The sequence below is a fragment of the Magnolia sinica genome, chromosome 7 (assembly GCF_029962835.1).
Source record: "Magnolia sinica isolate HGM2019 chromosome 7, MsV1, whole genome shotgun sequence".
In the NCBI taxonomy this organism is placed as follows: Eukaryota; Viridiplantae; Streptophyta; class Magnoliopsida; order Magnoliales; family Magnoliaceae; genus Magnolia; species Magnolia sinica.
Window position 1 is genome coordinate 46,440,562 of NC_080579.1, and position 15,764 is coordinate 46,456,325.

Below are 15,764 nucleotides of genomic sequence, written 5' to 3' on the forward strand. Positions count from 1 at the left end.
TTGTCCTTGAGAGATGTACAGACTTCATTATGTAGATGAGCTACACAAGACACAGATTCCAAGAAAGGTTTTGACACTACAAAATTTGACAATTATAGGAGCTAGAAACCATAACACTTATAATCTCCCCCTTTCTCAAATTTGTGACAAAACACACTCCATACAAACATAACCATTATACGCACAAAGAATCTTGCACCAGTTATCAATTTGCATCAATTCCACTAACAATCAATTCCACCAACAATACTCCCCCTTACTTAACTCCCCTTCACCAAAATAGAATCATTCACAATTAATTCATCCATAATCCACATCCATATACAATCCACATGCTATATACCAATATACCACAATCACCATATATTAAGCATGCCAAAATATTCCCCCCTTTTGTCACAATATGAGAAAGGAAGGAATCAAGAAATAAAAGTGGAATTAGATAAAGAAGGAAAAATAAGAAGAGTATTAAGGAATAAATGATCAAGATAGTCAACATATTAAATTCATAAGCAAGTCATATTCAAACCAAGTACTACCAAGTTAAGTCAAGTATAACCTCACAAGATAAAAGAAATCCAAGTATCATTGAAGTTATTACAAACCAAGATTAGAAAATACTAATCAGATCCTGAAGAGGGAGCAGGAATAGATGGATTAATCTGATGTAAACCCTTATTAATGTGCCCCATATATTTACGCATATAAGAAAATTGTGAATCCTGGGTTACACGAATCTGAGCCACCTGTTCCTTAAGAGAATTCAACCTCTCATCGAAATCAGAGGGCTGATAATCAGGGTCAGCCTCAGAATCTGATTTGATCTCATCAAAGATATCATCCATGTTAATGTCATCTGGAGGTAAATCACCACCTTCTTCTTCATTTGCGGCATCATTTCCACCAGCACCTACATTGACTTGGCCTGCGGCCAACCCTAAATTCATCTTATTTATATTTGAGTTGTTGAAGAGTAGGTATTGAGCAGGAGCCTCTCCAACGGGCATAGCGACTAACATATGGGTAGCCAACACAGTAATACAAAAGGGATATCACTGTGTCCAGGATAGAGACGGAATTGTATGATGGAATGACAGATTAAAGAAGGAAGACATGCAGATGTACCAGAGATGATGGAATGAAGAATCCGAACCATGAAAGAGGTGAGTTCAGTTTTGTTACCAGAACGTGGATAAAGATTTGAAATAAATATCCTATGAAGAACCCTGTTTCTGGGTAACAAATACTTTGAAGCAAGCACATTCCTATTTTGACTCCATTGCACATCTATATTGCATAATGCTCTAGTAAGCATACGTTTTTCTGATTCAGATGGTTTAGTTACTAGAGTGCTAATTGGAATACCTTCGTCATTGACAGGTATGTCCATTAGGCCAGAAATCAGATGTCGGTCTACTTCAAATGGACCTTCTCTAGTTGCTATAATAAAAGTTAAATTTTCAGTTGAAAAATCAGAAATACATGCATACATAGCTTGCGCAATAGACCGGTATGCCGGCCCACCCCAATATAGAATGTTAGCCCATCCTACAGATTGGAGAAGAGGAAGGATTTGAAATGGAGTAAGATGTTCAACATGAACAGGTCGTTCAACTATAACATTGCGCAATCTTAAATCCCATATATAGGAGGGATCATCTTCAGGTGATTGAAGGTGGCGCCTTGTGATAGATGTCGATCTAGATGTTGTAGGACCGTGAGAACTTTTCTTATTGCCTCTACTTTCCATTTACAACTAGAAAATCAATGAATCAAAAGGTTGTAAAAGAAGTAGAGTGGGTTTTCTCAAAATCAGATTTTGGAGAAGAAAACCCCAAAGACCTCAATAAAACAATAAATAAATCACTCCAAAGATGAAAAATAAGTGATATGAACTTGAATCTATAAGGAAAATGGAAATAAAATACTAACCTTGAAGAATAATGGAGATGGGTTCGAATGGTCGAGCTAGGACCCGTTGGAGACGAAACTCAAATGAAGAAAAAAGGGTTTTTTTCCCAAATAAACATCAAACCCACGCTACACGACTGGTCGATTATGTACTCGACTGGTCGTGCACAGCAAAAAATGAGCATTTTCATTAAAATTTGAAATTTAAACATTCAAACTAACAAGTATATACATTATAATACAGAAATGCATGAATAATCAATTTAAATTGCACATACCAAGATCAAATTTCAATTTAGAGAACCTTATTTTGTCGAGCGGTTTTGTGAAAATGTCAGCAAGTTGAGTCTCGGTCGGAATGTATTCCAAAGTAATTGTCTTTTCTTCCACTAACTCACGAATGTAGTGATATCTAATGTCTATGTGCTTGGTTCGTGAATGTTGGATTAAATTTTTAGATATATTAATTGTACTGGAATTATCACAATATTAAACCATAGAGTTCTATGCAATTCCGTAATCGCTTAACATTCTTTTCATCTATATAAGCTGAGTGCATGCATTATCTGCTGTATTGTATTCAACCTCAATGATAGAGAGAGATAAGGAACTTTGTTTCTTATTCTACTAAGAAACTAAACAGTTTCCAACATAGAAACAACCACCACTGGTTGATTTCCTATCATCAACATTACCAGCCTAATCAGTATCAGTGTAACCAGCTAATTGAACACTAGTATCATGTGGATACCAAAGACCCAGATTATCTGAACTTGTGACGTATCACATAATCCACTTAACAACAGTTAAATGTGACTCTTTAGGGTCAGATTGATATCTAGTACAAATCCCTACGGTAAATGCAATATCAGGTCGACTCGTAGTTAAATACAATAAATTACTTATCATACTGCGATACAATTTAGGATCCACTTTCTTACTTATAGTCCTTTGAGAGTTTTAGAGTTGTACTCATAGGAGTATCAAAATTTTTTCCATTCTCAAATCTGAACTTTTTAACTAAGTTCAGAGCATATTTGGTTTGAGAAATAAAGAAACCATCAGGTTGCTGTCTAACTTGCAACCCTAGGAAATAATTCAATTCCCCAACCATGCTCATTTTAAACTTAGATTTCATAAGATCTGCAAACTCAACAGTCATGTTAGCACAAGTAGATCCATAAATAATATCATCAACATAAATTTGTACTATTAAAATGTCATCATTATATTTCTTTACAAACAAAGTCTTATCAACAGTTCCCATTATAAAGTTATGACTTAGTAAAAACTTAGCCAATTTTTCATACCTTGCCCTGGGAGCTTGTTTTAAACCGTAGAGAGCCTTTTTTAGGCGATAGACATGATCAGTATTCTTAAGGTCTTCAAAACCCTTTGATTGTTCAACATACACTTCTTCATGTAAATCGCCATTTAAAAAAGTACTCTTTACATCCATTTCATATATTTTAAACTTTCTAAAGTAAGCAATATATATAAATAGTCTGATTGATTCAAGACGAGCTTTTGGGGTAAAGTTTCATCATAATCGATACATTCAATTTGAGTGTACCCTTGTATAACCAGTCTAGCCTTGTTTCTAATTATATTACCAAGTTCATCAGACTTATTTTTGAAAATCCACTTAGTTCTGATAATATGTTTATCTTTTAGCCTAGGAACTAAGTACCAAACATCATTTCTAACAAATTGATTAAGCTCTTCTTGCATCACAATTATCCAGTTTTCATCAGTAAGAGCTTCTTTTACGTTAACCGGTTCTATCTGGGATGTAAAGCACACGTAGTTACATACACCTTCTAGTTGTCTATGAGTGCGTACACTATTGAGAGGGTTTCCAAGAATTTTATTAGTTGAATGGTCTTTAATAGTTCTCAGTTCAGAGTTATTTTGACTTGATGAAGAATCTGGTTTATCAATCGGAAGTACTTCATCATTATCTGAACTTGAGATAGGTGTATTCAAGTGATCATCAATAACTACATTAATGGATTCTTGAATTACACCTGTTCTCTTATTAAGAACTCGATATGCTCGACTATTCAGAGCATACCCTGAAAATACCCCTTCATCACTTTTGGTCTCAAACTTATCCAGATTTTCTCGGTCACGTAAAATGTAGCACTTGCTGCCAAAAACTCGAAAGTATTTGACAGTAGGCTTCTTATCAAACCACATTTCATAAGCCATTTTACCGTTTGATTTTCTAGTATAAATATGGTTAATTATATAACATGCAGTATTTATAGCTTCGGCCCAAAGATTTTTAGGAAGCTTCATACTATTTAACATTACATTTGCCATTTCTTAAAGCACTCTATTTTTCTTTCTACTATACCATTTTGTTGTGGTGTTTTGGGCGCAGAGAATTCATGTGATATTCATTGATCACTGCAAAACTTCTCAAAACTGCTATTCTCAAATTCTGATCTATGATTGTTACGGATCTTACAGACTTGAGTCTCTTTTTCAGTTTGGATACGTCTAAGTACCCTTTTAACTTCATCGAGAGTTTATGATTTGTCTCTTAAGAAGACTACTTAAGTATATCTGGTAAAGTCATTAACGATTACCAGAATATACTTTTTGCCACCTCGACTCTCCGTTATAGTTAGTCCAATAAGATCCGTATGGAGGAGTTCGAGCGGTTTAGATGTGGCATTGGAGTCCAATTTTTTTGTTAGAACTCCTAGTTTGCTTGACAATCTGCCATTCGCCACATATTTTATCTATTTTTTGTATTTTGGGTAGGCTTCTTACTATCTCTCTTTTGCTCAATCTATACAAGTTATGGTAGTGTACATGTCCAAGGCATTTATCCCATAACTCGGTCTCATTGGTATGGACCATGTAACACGATAAATTAGATGAGCTAGAGTCACTTACAATATAGTAGTTTTCAGAAGTTCTACGACCAGTTAATATTACAGAACTATTTTTATTTAAAATTTTACACCCTAGGTAAGAAAATTTTACACTATGATTTTTATCGCATATTTGAGAAATGCTTAATAAGTTGTGTTTTAAACCTTTTATATATAAAACATTCTCAAATAAAGGGAGGTTAGAAAGTTAAACCGTACCTTGGCCAATAATCCTGCAGTTGCTACCATCACCAAATGTGACCGAACCATCAGTTATGTCTTTAAGATTGGTGAACAGACCGTTGTCACCGATCATGTGCCTGGAGCATCCACTATCTAGGTAGCAGTTTGAATTACTTGAAGCTTTGAAAGCCATGTGGGCAACTAAGCAAGTAACCTTAAGAACCCATTTCATTACAGTTTTCGATTTTGGAGTATAGTTGGTCTTCTTGTGTTTGTAGTTGATATAAGACCGACCCTTTTATTTAGATTTTAGGAGCTCCTTAAGTAAATCAACAATTTTCTCAGCTAAAGGATTACGATTCTAATTTTTATAGTTGATATGGTTGCTTTTAGGTTTTAAGGATTGAAAAGTTTTAGCATTTTTAGAATAATTTTGATTTGAACTTTTCGCTTTTGAGTTTGAAGACTCTCCTTTCACAAACTTAGGAGGAGTATTCTTATGTTTGGGAGGAATATTTTTGTCATAGCCCAAATCGGATCGGTCGCCACATTTTCTGGATCCGAATAATAGATTTTCTAACTTAGGATCACCTTAGGCATACCTCCATGTATCCTTTAAACTCAAAAGTGAAGAGACTTCAAGTTTTAGTTTTTCATTTTTGGATTTTAGATTTTCAATAAGGGAGGTTTTGAAATCTAAATCACATTTAGTTTTTTCAAAACAATCTAAAATGTGGGATTTTTCTAAAACAAGAGTATTAAAACTTTCTTTAAGTTTTGAAAACTTTTCTTTCTGAAGTTTAAGCTTTACCGCAATTTTACAACTTTCCTTGTATAGGGCATTGTAAGCATCTTGAAGATCTTCTTCATTTTCATGATCACTATTCAAATTTTCTTTACTAGTTGAATCATCATTATCTGAAAATGTGAACTTGGCTAGAGTCATAAGGGCTTTAACTTTATTACCTAACTTAGTTTCAGAATCTTCTGATTTAGAAGAGGCTTCAGTGCCAAAAGATTCATCCCAAGTAGCCAACATACCTTTCTTTTTAGGTTTGTCCTTTTTAGGACACTTGTTCGCTAAATGCCCATATTCATGGCAGTTGTAACATTGACTATCTTTTAAAGATTTTCAAGTTTTAGATTTAGATCTTTTCTTATCATTAGGTTTTTGAAAATCAACCCTCTTTTTACTTTTGAAAATCTTATAAAACTTTTTAGCTAAAAGGGCTATATCATCTTCAGAATTTTTAAATCAGAATTACTATTTTCTTGAGAAATACATTTAGAACATTTAAGGGTGATGGATTTACCTTTAGGAGCTTTAAAGTTTAACTCATAGGTTTGTATTGACCCAACTAATTCTTCTACCCTTATATTATCCGTATCACGAAGTTCCTGGATTGTAGTCACCTTTGAATTGAACCGTTCAGGTAGTGAGCGTAGTATCTTTACATAAACTCTACTTTCTGAGATTTTATTGTCGAAACCCCACATAGAGTTAACAATGTTATTTAATCTAGTATAAAATTTCATGAAAGTTTCACTTTCCTCCATACGTATTTCCTTAAATTTGGTTGTGAGGATTTGGACTTTAGATTTCTTGACAATTGATATTCCTTTGTGTGTCATTTCTAAAATATCTCAGGCTTGCTTTGCAGTATCACAGGATATAATTCTTTTGAATTCATTTAATGATAGTGCGCAAGTGATTACATTTAGTGCTTTTGCATTGACATTACTCTCACTTTTCTGAAGTGTGGTCCAAGAGAAGTAAGGTGTGACTCTCATAGTTTTGGATCCATCGATGCCAATTACTTCAGTGATAGGAGGGGTCCAATTAGTCACTGTGGCTTGCCACACACTCTCATCCATGGATTATAAGAAAATTCTCATCCTGGCTTTCCAATGGGCATAATTTGAGCCATCAAATGGTGGAGGTCTAGTGACTGATAGGCTATCAAAATTTGACATCTTACAAAGCTCAGATCGATTAGATCAGGAAATTAATCCAAAAAGAAATAACAATTAAAACCACACAGCAAATGGAGATTGAAAAGGCCGAGCAATATGTCCTAGGGGGGTGAATAGGACTATGCCAAATTAAAAAAATAACAGCAGAATTTAAATAAATTAAATACAAATAGCAATAGACAATCCCATAATGCTGAATTTAAAGATAACCTCAAATAAACGAGTATTGAGAGGTTGATATAGATGTTGTTCTAAGGACGACCTTACACCATAAAAACCAAGGGTTTATGGCAGGACAACCTTACTAAAACGGTTTGTGCATCAAAAACTCAAACTAATATAGAGGAATAAAGAAATAAATAGCAAGGAAAGAAATTTACGCTATTACAACATTCTCCACACTTGCATAAAAGAAATTACAACATTCTCCACAATGTAAAAAGAGAAATTACAATCATCCACAAAAAGAAATAAACAATCAATCTACAAGACCAGAAATTATAGTGGTTCGCTTGTGTGTACACCAACTATTTAGAAAAATAGCCACACAACTGCTCCACTCCTAATATCCTCACACTGTGGATATTAGCGTTCACTATGAAAATAGGTTTTGCCAGGTTCACCTAAAACCCTCACTATTGTGTCTTTCAAGTGGGCTTACACAATTAAAAACCCCACACTCTGAGTTTTCTGGATCACCTCAAACAAACCAAAACAGAGAGATTTTTCTAGCACAATCTCAATGAAACCAAAATATAGAAAAATAATGTAAAATACCTGGATATTCTCTTTTTGATGAAGCCCGAAAGAACCAAATCGAAGTAGAAGTTCAATGTAGAAGTTTAATGTCCAAACTCACTTATGAAATGGTTCTAGGTTCTAAATTGATTTTAGATTTAAAGGATCTTGGGCTAGCTTGATTTGATTTTGATTTCAAGAAATGGGAATACTTCAATCCCTCTTTCAATTAAATTTGGAATGCGAAAATTCAAAATTAAATGCAAAGAAAGCTAATAAAAGAGAATATTAAATGAGCACAATATAGCTTAAAAAGATCACTAACTTATCTTTCGGAGTGGCATATTAATTTAGCTTGAATTAAATGAAAAACTCTGAAATTCGTGCTCTATTTATAAGTAAAGAAATTGCATTCACGACTGGTCCTGAGGACACCACGACTGGTTGTAGGACCAACAGATTTTTGAATTTTTGAGCGCGATAAGAGAAAGCCATTTCACGACTGGTCATGTGCCCTACACAACCGGTCGAGGGACCTCCACGACTGGTCGTGTGGAACCAGATTTAGTTGCTGGACTTTGAGTTGAGGCTGCAGGATTGGTCGAGAACGAGTCGAGTACTGTTCACACGACCGATTGAGCAGTCTCCATGACTGGTCGAGGCTTAACAAAAAATTCTAAAAATTTGTAACAAACTTAAGACTGGTCGAGAAATTTCTTGGACTGGTTGTGCCAGTGCTAGGACTAGTCGAACAAAGTCCAAGACTAGTTAAGAACTAGTCTATTCACTTATAAAATGATCTAATTGAATTATGTATTCAAAATGACCTAACCTATGGTCAATGTAGGGTCATTCATACCTTATACATGATGTATGAACATTGAAACTTCTTTTTCTTTATTTGATAGTCGTTCATTGAAGTTCGTGAAGCTTGAGATCTTATCATAGGATGAAGCTTAAACTTGATTCTTTTGAAGCTTGAAATTGACTAATGTTGAAGCTTGAACTTGAGTATCAAAATCTAGGAACGTTGTCTTGACTTGTACGAAGCTTTGAAAATCTTAAACTCTTGAAGCTTGAAAGCTTGAATTCACAATTGATGCTGTAAATGAACATGAACAAGTAATCTTGCCTTTAAAGTTTTTGAACTAAAGACCCTTGTCCTTGAGAGATGCACAGACTTCATTATATGAATGAGCTACATAAGACACAAATTCCAAGAGAGGTTTTAGCACTACAAAATTTGACAATTATAGGAGCTAGAAACCATAAAACTTACAGTTTAGCCGACCATGGAATCGAAGTAACTAGCTAATGGCAACTACAATTAAATATATCACATGTACCCCCTCTTTCATCACTACCACCATCAGACATAGAGCCTACATGAGCATGATTCCTTCCATGGGGATGCAGTGTCCACAGAATGATGACTCCACTAGGGAAGTTTTAGTTTCACTTGTTGTGACCCGACTTAACAATAGGATTTCACGAATTCTTAATAGCCAATAGTGCTTGTGCACCTCCATCCGCATTCAACATTCGTTTTAATCCAAAAAAAAATCAAAATCATTGTTCCTCTTCGAGTTAGACGTTCGAGAGCGAACCCATCCTTCTGTAGTATAATCCGTACTCGATCCCAAATAGTCATGGCCAACCATGAAGAAGAAAATCATCTCTTCCCCGCTCTCAACCTACCAGAAGACGATCCTCAACAATAATAGACAATACAAGTCCAACCAACCACCCGCATTTAAGAGATAGCACAAGGGGTGAAAGTAATGCAGATGTTATTCCAATTCATGTAAGCTCGGACCGTAGTGGCTAACAACTAGGCTAGCCCAACAACGCAACAATAACTGCCAACTCTCGCATTCTAACTTATATCAAGTTCAACCATAACCATCAGAATCCGTCGAAGACATTCGACACCAGCAAGCACAACCCTCAACCTCAGGGCACTTCTTTTAATATCCTCCCACACATGGGAGCCAAATTCAAAACAATCCCGCATTGGGATCTCCAGTTAATTTCCAGCCAATCCCGCAGCTGGGATTCCCAATCAATTTCCAACAACAATAACTTTCCCAACTAGAAGCCCAAGGCAATCACTATCGGATTCCTATAATGGGGGCTCAGTGTCAAGACAAATTTAATCAACAGATAACGGTAAATACCTGTAAAGGAGCCACTTCTTAACTTCACATCCTCCCCCGACCAGGAGTGTGTTTCAATTCTAGCAATCTCCAGTTCAATTTTAGCAAGTTCCCCCTTATGGGAGTCATAAGGTCGAAGACATCGATCACTATACTAAAGAAGTGGAATAGGTCTTGCCGTGACGGACGTCGGTCCTTCAAATAAGCTAAATTGAGATGAACGAGTTGTGAGAGTAGTTCAAAGCCATGTACAATTGACTACAAAAACAACAGGGGGTAGATCTACCCTTAATAAAATTCAGGGACTTATGTCCCTTTCCAGATGCATAAGTACCTCACAACTTTGAGGCACCAAAGTTCAAAAGATATGACGGCAACGACTGTTCGACAACCCACCTCTAGGCCTTTTGTGGAGAACTAAATGTCATGGCAGGCAACGATGCAACCCTTGTCCGCTTATTCTAAAAATATCTGAATGGTGACGCCTTGGACTAATACACCTCTCTAGATTACCATCACATTAAGACTTGGGAACAACTCTCTTAGGCCTTTTTTAACATATTTTCATACAATCTCAACATGGCTCCTAGGAGAGTAGGCTTGGCAGCCTTAAGGAAGTGAAACGATGAGATGCTATAAACTTATGTAGGATGTTGGCGAGCCATGGTCGCCAGAATGAGAACCTGTATCGATGCCTAGGAGTAGATCTCCACGATCATCCACTCCTCAAACTCAGGTGTCTTTGGATACCCGATCTCGTACCCTTACACGAACTTTACTCAACTCACCCATGTCAGGGAATAAGTTGAAGTCGGAATTAGGGATGGGACGATCTTCCCTTGGTCTCATCGGGCCATCCCAAAAAAAACAAAGTAATATTAAAGGTGTGTTTGCAAGGTATGGGAACATGAAAGGAAACGGTTCCACCCAACATCCTATGAAAATCAACAACATTATCGCTACTACTCAAGGCAACCAATATGCTCCCTAACAGAGACACCAACAATTCCAACAGTACTCGCCAGAAACCCAACTCCTATCACCTTGGACACCTTAATGGAAAATTGCATATAAGGTGTTTGATCTTGGAGTTGGAGCATTGGAAAGCATCGACATCAATGATTAGGGGAGAAAAATGAGAGTTAATTAAAGCATGGGAGAGCATTGATCTAGCAATCCGAGAAGGTGCGACAAAGGAGCTCAATTTGACAAGTATCATGTATGAGTCCATACTCTTTCCTTGTGTTAGGGTAAGAGTTTGTAATCTAAACTCGATAGGTTTTTATGTAAGACTTAGGATCTTGTGTAGGGCTGAATTCACCGGACATGGGTGTGTACATGTTAGTCTTTGTGAGAGCCTTCGGCGGGAGTAAATGTATGTTATTGGACTAGGACTGAGGTTGTTGATTAACCGATAGAAAACCAATTACAGTCTCATATGGGAGCATCTGGCATGTAGGACTGCGGTCCTTATGTGGGATTGTAAACATTAGAGGTGAACCTAATTTAAAACCTCCGATAACGAATACTAGTACACTCAATGAGAGTGTATCTGCTTGGAGTGGAGTAGGAAAATCTAACCACTATACATGCTTATGCTTGCGATTGTGAATTGCGTACGTCTTATTCATGCTTATGTGCTTGATTAGTTGAATCATATGAATATTTGAATTAGAATGTATACTAGGCACTTAAATTATAAAGCACACTATTAATTATTGACTACTTTCTCTCATTGGTATATCATTTGTAGTCTATGTGATTGGACTCACTTTGGGTTGGAAACCTTCGCGTTAAATTACATTGCTTAATTTAATTTGGTATATTAGTTTAAGTAGACAAGTGTGCTCTGAAGTGGTTTAATTTTTATTGGTCCTATCCACCCCCTAGGACATAGACATTCATTCCTTAGCTTTGCCAAGCTTCCACGCACCATGGTAGACTATTCCATGCAATTTCAATTGATATCAGAGCGAGTTCCTCTGGAAAGGCTTAACCGCCCGAAGTGAGATCTGAATGAGCCTTGGAATAATGTTTTTCTATATGGAAAAATATATGGTTACTTAAGAACACAAACAAATTGTATATCTATTATGGGTAAGCCTATTTGGGGATAATAGAGGATTTAAACTTGATAACCACATCTTTGCCTTTACCTCTACCCCTCCGATAATCCAAAGGGACTCGTCTACTTTAGGAAGTAGCTTGAGAGCCTCTCTTGTGTGCTATACTTGTGGAAATATTGGACACTTTAAATTTGAATGTGTAATCTTAAAAAGGGCCCAATCCACCTCAAGTCACAAACAAATTTAATAAAATTTTCATGACTGAGAAAATGGTACACCAATGGAGAAGCATCCCTAAAAGATGGTTGAAAAATAATAGAGTTTCCAACCCTTCATAAAAGGACTGATCGAATGAAGTTGTTGTAAAAACTAATTGCCTGACTTAATAAAAAGGCCAAGTTAATGCTAATCAAGGGCAATGATAATCAGTGTAGGGCTCACATAGTTAAATCACCGTCGAACATAGATCTCCAACTAGGAATTCACCTAAGGGAGATGCATTTAGGAATATCATCATCCATCTTGAACATTGTTCGGGTCCTAGGAAATTCACACCCAAGTGGGTTAAAAAGGAATAGATGACCTTAGAAGGTCTATGAGGGCTTTATTGGAAAATTTGAGGATTTAAGCCTCATTGTTAAGAACTATAGGTAAATCAAAAGATTTTAATCTCATCTTGCGCTTAATTGGTAAATTCAAAGATTATAGCCTCATTTATCTTGATAGTTTAAGCTTTAAAGTTGCTTAATCTTGGTATTATATATTTTTAGCTTAGACTATCTTTGGTCATTACCATTTCAATTGGTGTGTCTTTTGAATGAACATGATAAGCATGCTTCATGTATTTAATGTATATATACACCCCATTCCCTTGTTAATATGTGCTTATAGTAACATGTATGACTTATATAGATTTTACATATTATGTGTTTATTGTTTATTCTTATAATTAACTCTTTATCAAACATTGACAAGAAGGATCAAGTCATAACAAAACAAATTGAATTCTTTTTTGCATGATTTGTTTGTTCTATACAAAGATTGATGAAGATAGGGGGACCAATTATAGGGGAGCAATGCAAGTGTTACATGTTTTATTTGTATCGAGTTATAAATCTTTTGTAATTTGTCTTATAATATTTATACTTGTTTTGGTATGTCATTGGTATGCATCATGACATTGTCTATGTTAGGTTTTTGCAGATGGGGAAATTGTATGTGTACTGATTTTTGCAGCTTGTATGTTAATCATGTATGTCTGTGTGTCAGGGAGTCAGTTGAGTCCTTAGAAGCTAAAAACTAAATATACATGAAGATTGGAGCATTAAGGAGCAAAGAGTAGGTATAGGTGCCTTGGTGACTCTAACTTTGATTCAAAACAACCCTTGAACCTCTAGATGAACCTAACCTTAATAGGTAAACCTTGTTGATCATCCATTAGCTTTAAAATGCCAATTGAAACATGCTAAGTAAGGATAAAAGAGTTATGAAGATGCTATGAAATCGTATGCCTAAAACAATAATTTTTTAGTGGTCCTCGATCCCATCGACAAGTTGTCGATGGGACTCGATGGAATCGAAGAACCACTTGATCTAATTCAAGATGCAGTCTAGTAACACAACAAATAAATTCTAAGATTTTCTTGATGGGATCGATGGATTGTTCGATCCTATCAAATGACCTTCGATCCCATTGAAGGGCCTTTCGATCAGATCAACATAGTTGTTAATTAGTTGTTTTATAACTCTTAAAAATCAGTTTCTTATAAAGGGGCATTGGGTTCTTTGGCAAAAGGATGAGTCTTTTGTGCAATAAAAGCTTATGAGATTCTCCACTCAAATCCATGAGATGTAAGTCATCTTCCTTGTGATTAATCAGTTGAAAGATATTTCTAACCTCAATACCTGTGAAAACCTTGGTATAGTGAAAGGCAAAATTATGAGGGAAGTAAGTTTGGGAGTGTAGTAGGTGTGGGTTTAAGCACCGAACCACTATAACCCTTTGTGCCTATGTGGTGAATGTTATATTTATTTCATTCTTTATGGCGAATGCTATATTTATTTTATTGTCTCATACTAGTTTGAAAGTTTGATTTCGAAGACATTGTGATATAAGGTTGTCCTGCCTAAAATACTAGGTTGTTCTATGAATTATTTAGAATTAAGGTTTCAATACTTTGTGCGATTGAGGTTATTTATTCTGCTTTATTTTAAAGAATTCGGTAGTCCTATTCACACCCCCCCCTAAAAATTCTAGGACATCGATAGCTTATGTTTCGAGTGGTATCAGAGCGAGGTTTCTCTTTTTGGGGTTTATCTCTTAGACTAGATCCAGAGCTATAAGATATCAAAATTTGAAAGTTTATCCATTACTAGGCCACCTCCCTTTAATGGCTCAAAATATTCTTATTGGAAAGCCAGAATGATGATTTTCCTCCAATCTACTGATGAGAGTGTGTGGTAAGCTATTGTGACACAATGTATGCCTCATATGATGGAAGTATTAACTAAGAATGGAACCACGTCCATGAAAGAAACCGCTTATATATTTTGGATGACTATTTAGAAAAGTGAAAGTAGTGTTCCTTAAATGCAATATCTTTTGCTCTATCACCAGATGAATTCAAAAGAATTTTTTTGTGTGATATAACTAAACAAGCTTGGGGTATTCTTGAAATAGCACATTAAGGAACTAACATTGTCAAAAAGTCTAAGATCCAAATCTTCACAACCAAATTTGAGGAAATTAATATGGAAAAAAATGAGTCTTTTATGGACTTCTATACGAAATTAAATGACATAGTTAATTCAATGTTGGGTCTTAGAGATAGAATCCCTGAAAGCAAGGTTTGTACAAAAATATTGCGATCACTTCCTGATAGGTTTAATTCCAAAGTTACTGCTATACAGGAATTAAGGGATACCGATACTATAGAGTTTGAAGAGTTAGATCTCTTCAAACTTACGAGCTGAATTTCAAAGCTTCTAAGATCAAGTCCATTACCCTTAAATCCTTTAAATCTAAATCAAAGGATTCTAATATAAATTTAGATATTGAGGAAAATGAGGACAATATAGTTATGTTGGCAAAGAAATTCTATAGAATTTTTAAACATAAGAAAAGAACAGATTTTCAAAAACTGTTTGACAAAGGAAAAAGAAACTCAAACTATTGGAAATTTAGATCTAAAGACACCCAATGCTTCAATTGTTCTGAATATGGGCATCTCACTTCTAAATGTCCTAAAAGGAATAAAGTAAGAAGAAAAAGCATGATAACTAGTTTGGATGAATCATTAGAATTTGAAATTAATTCAGAAATTGACGAATTAGACCAGGAAACTGCAAATGATCTGAAAGCCTTTATAACTATAGCTAGAATCACTTCCTCAGATGATTGCGAAACTTCTGATTATGAAACTCCAAGAAGTGACTCTGAAAATGAAGATGATCTTCAAGTTGCATATGATGCCCTATACAGAGAAAGTTACAAGATTGTGGTTAAACTAGAAATTCAAAAAGAAAATTGTGCCAAATTATAATTAGAACTTAAAAAAGGCTATTTTAGAAAAATCTCATTTTTCTGATTGTTTTGAAAAGGCTAAGTTAGATTTATGTCTAAAAATTTTAGAATTGCAAAATCTTAAATCTGAAAATGAGATATTAAAACTGGAAGTTTCCTCCCTTAAGAGTTCAAAGGATACTTTAAAATATACCCAAGGTGATCAGAAACTTGAAAAGTTGTTAACCTCATCTCGACGATGTAGTGATAGATGAGGACTGGGTTATATTAAAAATAATACTTCGAAATCTAAGGATTATGCTCCTACTTTTGTAAAAGGGGAGTCCTC